Source organism: Mya arenaria, chromosome 6 (genome assembly GCF_026914265.1).
Source record: "Mya arenaria isolate MELC-2E11 chromosome 6, ASM2691426v1".
Classification (NCBI taxonomy): Eukaryota; Metazoa; Mollusca; class Bivalvia; order Myida; family Myidae; genus Mya; species Mya arenaria.
In genome coordinates, this window is record NC_069127.1 from 78,435,594 (window position 1) to 78,444,206 (window position 8,613).

An 8,613-nucleotide genomic window follows, 5' to 3' on the forward strand; every position below is an offset into this window, starting at 1 on the left:
TTTAAAAGACGAAGCATATAAATTTGCTTTAAAGGCTTGTTTTGACATACTCAGTTTAAAATCATTTGAGTTACATTTTTTTTTAAATTCAGATAATATATATAACTTAAGGTCACCAAAAGCATATACGTATAGATAAAAATAATCATCTTTGTAAATAACGCAAATCATATATAAACTTGTGCATTGATTATGACTAAGATCACTTGTAACTTATTTGTTGCTTGTTTGATAAGTTTTGCATTTGATTTCATATGGATTACATAGAGAGAAACTTTAAGGTAGTTATATCAATAATAACAATAGATTAAACTTGAATAGAACAGGTGATTTTTTTATGGAGAAAGGAAGCAAAATAGAATTGAATGTTTACATTTGATCTAAACAAACTTTGTTTTAGTTGACTTTCGTAAAGGAAATTAATACGCGTTTTGTTTCCCTAAAATTGAGTTTTAAGATAGACACTGTCTTTCTACTGTAACAAAATTCCGATGTTATTTAGAAATATATTATTTTAACGTTTAAACTTTAAATAGTTTCTAGCTTCATCATAAATTGCATTTAATAAATAATAATGACCTAATATAATGTTATAATTGCTTTAATTATTATGTTCTACCATGTCCGATTTTTATCTGATAGTCAAGTATATCTTATGTATTCTTATCGTTTGCCCCTGCGTACTTGTCGGAGAGCCCTTTCTAAGGGGTCATGTGACGCTGTAGGCTTAGCCTAATCGCTATCAGATGGTGGTAATTACAGATCACTTGGTCTTATCCAATATTATAATCCTACGAAATCCACCAATACTAAACTGCTTCCAGCGCCATGTTTATTAAAAACACTGGTTTTATGATACACATAACTTCACTCACATTAGATTATTGAGCAACTTGTATAAGAACGTTCAATATCTTGTACATTCAACCAATAACTATGGCAAATAAACTTAGTTCAATATGAAAATTAAACGTCAAACATTTTGAAAAATACTGCTCATCGCATTTGTTCAACACTGATTTAAACCACTATGTTTTAATACAGTATGTATCTCATGCACTCGACATTATCGGATACTTTTAATGATATTTAATGGTTTAATTATTTCATAAAGGATACATTTCGGAATAAAAAGTACATTCGAGCGCATGTGACAACATTTACTAATAGCTATTTTACCAAATGACCAGCATTCCGGTAAATGCCATCAATATAAGTATAGACACATGGATGTGATGTCTTTATATCACATATAATGTAACATAAATAATACCGAATTAGGCTGTGCTACTTAGTGACAGTCTTAAACGCGTGTTGAGACACAAATGTTATTTCATTGTGTTAAACAAAAGGGTGCAAACAAAGGAATTATTACAACGTTTTGTGTTGCGCCGGTGTCAAAAATTGGTAAATAAGTAAAAAACGAACAACAATGGAATCTCCCCTTTCGCAGACAATGTTAAGAACAAGGGCGCTCATGAATCTTTCGCCTGGACTACTTTTTGTTGGCGTATACTCCGCCGACACGTTCATGCCGCTTGCCGTTGCTGACAGGGAAAACATACAAATGGATCCGGAACACGATGACAATCAATGGAAGAAACTAGTTCTCGATTTAAACGCGAGCGAGGTAGGAACTATTGTCCGCCATATCCGGAACATGTACACCGCACTCGCGGAAATAAAATTAGTAGATATGAAGTTTTTGTGTCTGAGGTCAAAAACGAATTGTTTAACAGGCTCAGCGTGTATTAATTTGAAGGATACATTTGAAACCTTATGGAACGAAGAAAAGTTGTCCGCATTGACCAAGCAACATTACACAAAAGAAGAGCTTATGGGTGGTGATTATCAACTACAGCTAGCTGCTATTTTACGAGAAGAGTTAGTGGCTATTGGACTATGCAAAGCCGGTACACCTTCACTAAAACTACTAAAAGAAATTGTCGAACAACCAACTGAGCAGCCATGTCCGGCTTCTGCAGAGTCGGACTCCTTTGAAACAGGCAGACTGAGTCGACTAAGTGCTAACAATCAGTCATACATTTTTGCAACCGAAAATTATAGCGATGTCAGCGATAGTGGTCAAGATAAAGACACCGTCTTCTTTCTACCACCAAATGGTTCGATAATGTGTCAATGGGAAAACACAAGAAAAAGCAAGCCTGTTGTACGACAGAGACCCGTTATTCCAGACACTATACTTGATGCATTTGATGAAGATCTCGTCAACGCTGGAGTGGTAGAAAGGAGGTCCAAGAAACGTTCTAAAGAGGAGCGTCGGAGAAAGCCGCAAAACCGAGAGACGGAATTTTGCGAAGATTGGCGGACGGCGACACTTCCCTCGATTGAAGCATTTAAAATGATCGGTCCTTTCAAACAAGACAATGTTCCTCCGGACAATTAGCCCTCTTATTGACAACCAACAAGCCGAAGAGAACGACTGAGGCCTAATGGCCATTGAGCCAACTCCGCAAAAGCAGAAAGAGAAAGTCTGCGCAAGGTGTCGTCAGGAAACACTTAAGGGCCACCATGCTCTGATATTGATATGAGGTTTGATTCTGATATACATGAACAATATTTTGAAGACGCTTGCCTTAAGTTTTCAGATTTGATCTAAAATAATTTTGACAGAATATTGCTTTGAACTTGAATAAAAAGTAAATTTTGTGTCCGCGTATTGTCGTATAAGTGAAACCTCGTCGGTATAGCATAACGTCGTGGTATAGCATAACATCGTGGGTATAGCATAACGTATGAGATTAGCATAATGGCGTTGGTATACATACTTTGTTGGTAGAGCATGGTTTAAGAAATTCGGATAGTTTATACAAGTATTTTAAACAGTTTCGAAAAACGTATGATACGGCATCATTGTTGAGATAGGATCGGGCAAAACTGTCCAGGGGCTGTATTTAACTTAGATTGAACTTGAATTTAAGATTAGAAACCAAGTGTTTTGATTGGCCTGTATATTTAGCTGACCAATAGGCTGAATGGGGACATTCAGGCATAACTAAGGATAAGGATATGATCAATATTAAATACTGGCCCTGTTCATCATGTAGAAAATTACTACTGTTTGCAAATGAACTTTTCAAGTTCTAGTTTTTGAAGCATTTGATTATCGTTGCAAAATCTTCGCCCCAGTCCATCAAGTGAATTTCAGATCAAGTGAAACATCTACAGCACTAACTATAAGCTACTTAAACTTAACATCTCAAGCGTGAGTGTTAGTGTATCTGTTGTAAAATGTCTTGATCGTGTGGAAGATCTGTGTGAACATATAAAAAGTACACTTAATTTTAAAGAAATGTCAGATTGCGCATGCTCAGCTCAGAAATCTAAAAGATATTCGTAAACATCTTTCACAAAATCAACAGTTATAATGAAACACGGGTTTATTATTCCCCATATTGATTTTAGTAATGCATTATTCTAGGATATCCCTGCCTATCTGATTATAGACTAAAGTTCAAAAGCAATCATCAAAAGTTGTGACCAATACACCATACAGCCATCCTACTACTGAAGTACTTAGTTCTCTATACTGGTTACCCGTGGGGGCAAGAACAATGTTCAAACTTATTGTCAGTGTGTTTCGATTTCTGCAAGGAACTTTTTCCTCCTATTTGAGGGTTTTGTTAGGCCGTGTTTACGAAAACTATAGATTTTGATCGTATGTTGACATTGAATTTATTGTTCCTAGAACTATAACCAGAACTGCTGACAGATCAATAGCTGTGGTTGAGCCAAAATGGTGGAATGTATTTCCTAGAGACATAAGACATCTATAAAAATAAACCTGTAAATAGCTCATGTACTGCATCAAGTGCAATCGAATTTTGAACACTACTTTTTGTGCCACACAAAAGTATTTGTACTCGGAACTAACTACTAAAGAGGCATACTCATACTATCGCTTAACATCCACACATGTTCAGTCTACCTTGGTTTCACTTCAATCGCCATCGACGTATGTTTGTCAAGGGCAACCTACCTCCAAATTTCCATAATATTCATAATATTACAAATGCATTTATACCTTTCACAACTCTAACGACTATGACATCGACCATTGACCTACAAACACCAAAATGTGTTTGGGCCGTATATCAATCATAAGCAACGTATCACTTCAGTATGATTTTGTTGTTATTTTATATTTTGAAGGTAGAAACATTCTTTAGTGATTGGAGATACGAAATTACAAAAACACATTTACTGTGATCCTGGCATTTGAATTATACTGAGTAGGATAGAATAGTCGACCTGGAATGGTAAAAGACGGCATTCATCTTCAGTGTCATAAACCAAAGTTTATTTGCTCAATTGAAATAAGTAGGGGTCAGCTACTGCAACCTATCATTACAGTTTCATGGTTCTATGTAATTGAGTTATTTTTAGGACATCGTTTTCCAAACAACATTTACTGTGGCTTTTGACCTACTTATCCCGTAAATATAAAGGGTAATCTACTGGTCAAACGAAACCTACCGCTGAAGTTTTATGGTCCTAGGTTTAATCATTCCCACGTGTTGTGCGTAGAAAGATTACCCTGGTTTCACTACAATAGATCAATTAAATCGTAGCTTCAAATTTACCCGACAAGAACGGCGCGGTGAACGAAACACTTTGAAAAGTGTTGAAACTGACAGTTCAAATCCGCTGCTGTACTATAACCATCTTATCGGAGCAAAACTGCATAGCGACCGTACTGTGGTTAGCTGTGTTGCTAAGTTTAACAGTAGTATGTCCACTGAGTAAAGCATTATAATGTTAATTGGATATAGTTGTTTGAAAAATTGCATTTGTTTACAAATACATGCACAACAGAGCCTTACACTGCTTTATAACAAAGTTATAAGAGGTAATCCATGTTATTGACAACCTACAAACAATATGTAATACCGTTCTGTTCTCTTCTTACTGCGCGAATAGACCTTTCACAAATTTTACGTTCGACCTTTACTTTATTGTTATTTCCCGAAATGTGTAACTATGTGGTAAATCGACAATTTAACCCTATTAATTTCTGCTATATTAAGTTAGTTCAAGGAGAAAGTATATATGACTGTATCCGGACATACGGTACCATAAGTAAAATACACCATTTGTCAATATGCACCATATAATTTTATTAACTATTTTAAATTAAGGCCAGCGCCATATGTAGAAATTCTGCACTATATGAAGAATAATTTTCCGTGCACCATCTGTAAAACGATACTTCACCGCCACTGTCATCGTCATCGCAGCAACAGCAGTGATAAGCATCATTATTAGAGCATGTGTATGTTCTATGTGTAAAACATCATAATAAAACATATGAAATCGTTGATTTGGGGAACTTTCACCTAGTGGGGTTTACCACAGTGTGTGTGTGTCCATGGGGAGGGGGCATTCTTTTGCGATTTTTATCTCCAAAATATCATGCTACATTGGGATGAAATTCACAGGAGTACATTTATATTTGGTTTTCAAGCTAAGTGGAACATGCCGTCGGGAGGATTTTCACAAAGTTATGGCCCTTTGTTCTTTCACCATAAAGTGTGCAAAGAGATCGAATGTGTACTTCGGGGTCATCATACCAACGCACAAATAATACTATCGTAATATCGTTCTTTCGACATAATATTTCTGAGAAGATGTTCAAAGTTTATCGAAGCAAGGAGCTTCATTGGTCAGTCATTTTTAATGTTTATTTGATTAATTGAATCAATTTTTGTTTTAATTATTATGAAGTTCACTTTAATTGGTAATACGAACATAATATTTAACATATAATCTTTAAATTGCAACATATTGTCGTATGCTCTTTGATAAAATGCTCCACATATATTTTTAACCCCTAACTAGATCTTGATGCAACTGATCATATACCATAAATTTGGTTTCTCTTTCTATATGGTCGTAGCATTTCATCTTCTCTTTATTCACATAACACCTTTTCTAATAATATTAAAATAATATGGGGTCGCCAGGCATCGAAATTCACATATCTACGTTTCGGACAAGTTCACCAATGCTAAAGGGCGTTGGCAGTGATGTACCTATCATTTCTGTCAATACATATTTCAACTGAACCCAAACTACTATTTCATGAAAACATTTATTTTTTATGTAGTTTATGCTTCCAAAATATCTCTATTTCATAATGTATTTAACAGTAAGCTCATATCAGACCTAAGGAGGCATTCGCCCGTCTTGACAAAGATTGCATGTCTATGAAACACACAACTATATGTCGTATCGATGAGAGTAGAGTTGCTGTTGTCCACATATTTATTTGTTATCTGTGTACTTCTGTCAAACACGATCGTAAGATCTATAAATAAGGTACATGCATAATTGAATAATCATGAAACGAACCCACCGCCTGGTTTCACGTAACGTAGCTCGTGTTCCGCATGGTATACCCACCGCCTGGTTTCCCGTTACGTAGCTCGTGTTCCGCATGGTATACCCACCGCCTGGGTTCCCATTACGTAGCTAGTGTCCCGCTTTGCATTCCCACCGCCTGGTTTCCCGTTACGTAGCTCGTGTTCCGCATTCCATACCCACCGCCTGGGTTCCCGTTACGTAGCTCGTGTTCCGCATTCCATACCCACCGCCTGGGTTCCCGTTACGTAGCTCGTGTTCCGCATGGTATACCCACCGCCTGGGTTCCCGTTACGTAGCTCGTGTTCCGCATTCCATACCCACCGCCTGGGTTCCCGTTACGTAGCTCGTGTTCCGCATTCCATTCCCACCGCCTGGTTTCCCGTTACGTAGCTCGTGTTCCGCATTCCATACCCACCGCCTGGGTTCCCGTTACGTAGCTCGTGTTCCGCATTCCATACCCACCGCCTGGGTTCCCGTTACGTAGCTCGTGTTCCGCATTCCATACCCACCGCCTGGGTTCCCGTTACGTAGCTCGTGTTCCGCATGGTATACCCACCGCCTGGGTTCTTATTACGTAGCTCGTGTTCCGCATTCCATACCCACCGCCTGGGTTCCCGTTACGTAGCTCGTGTTCCCTATTCCATACCCGGCACCTGAGTTCCCGTTACGTAGCGCGTGTTCCGCATTGCATACACACCGCCTGGGTTCTCGTTACTTAGCTCGTGTTCCGCATGGTATACCCACCGCCTAGGTTCCCGTTACGTAGCTCTTGTTCCGCATTGCATTCCCATCGCCTGGTTTCCCGTTACGTAGCTCATGTTCCGCATTCCATACCCACCGCCTGGGTTCCCGTTACTTAGCTCGTGTTCCGCATGGTATACCCACCGCCTGGGTTCCCGTTACGAAGCTCGTGTTCCGCATTCCATACCCACCGCCTGGGTTCCCGTTACTTAGCTCGTGTTCCGCATGGTATACCCACCGCCTGGGTTCCCATTACGTAGCTCTTGTTCCGCATTCCATACCCACCGCCTGGGTTCCCGTTACTTAGCTCGTGTTCCGCATGGTATACCCACCGCCTGGGTTCCCAATACGTAGCTCGTGTTCCGCATTCCATACCCACCGCCTGGGTTCCCGTTACGTAGCTCTTGTTCCGCATTCCATACCCACCGCCTGGGTTCCCGTTACTTAGCTCGTGTTCCGCATGGTATACCCACCGCCTGGGTTCTTATTACGTAGCTCGTGTTCCGCATAATATATCCACCGTCTGGTTTCCCGTTACGTAGCTCGTGTTCCGCATTGCATACCCACCGCCTGGTCTCCCGTTACGCAGCTCGGGCTCCGCATGGTATCCACATCGCCCGTGTTCGGCATTGTATAACCACCGCCTGCATTCCCGTTACGTAGGTCGACATAGTGTACTAGATCTCAAAACAAACCTAAAATGTACGAAATGATACGTGTATCACGCAAGAGTTCGACCTTTTAAAGACATATAAAACGTTTTTTGAATGATGTGTTTTGGCTTTCATTTTGTATTAATTCATGATCAGATTAATACAAAATTGCTCCTTATTTCGTATTCCTATTTCGCTGCATATTTGAAACAAGTACGTGGCCTGCACACTTGATAATTGAATGCACCACTATATAGAAAACAAATATTTATTTCCTTATTTCCAATAAAAGTATACTGTAATGACATAATTTTGACCATTGAAAGTGCATATTTGTAAATAGTAAAGGGAACAACATGCGATCATTCTAAAGCCGAAATGCGCTTAATCACACGATTGGCACTGACGACGGCATTTGGTAATTTCAACGTTAGCAAAGGACCTATGTAATTCTAATACAAACATCTATTTTGCTGTTGTTATAAAACTGTCTTAATATCAAAACAAACCGAAAAATGTACAAAACAACACATACATTACGCTGGTGGAAGGTAAAACCGAAGGTTTACCTACAAACTGGACTTTTTAAAAATGATGTGTTTTGGTTGTTTCTATTGAGGCGTAACAATTCCAACTGATATCAGCTTAATTAGATATTGCTTCTTATTTCGTCTTTCTGTTTTACTGCATTTTTCTTATAAGCAAGTGGCATACTCTCTTGATAGTTGTATGCACCATTTGACATGAAACAGCAGTTAAGCACTTCTTAAGAACGATATCCTGTGTGCATGGTTAATTAGCAAATGTTTGTGCGTAATACCATAAAAATCCGAAC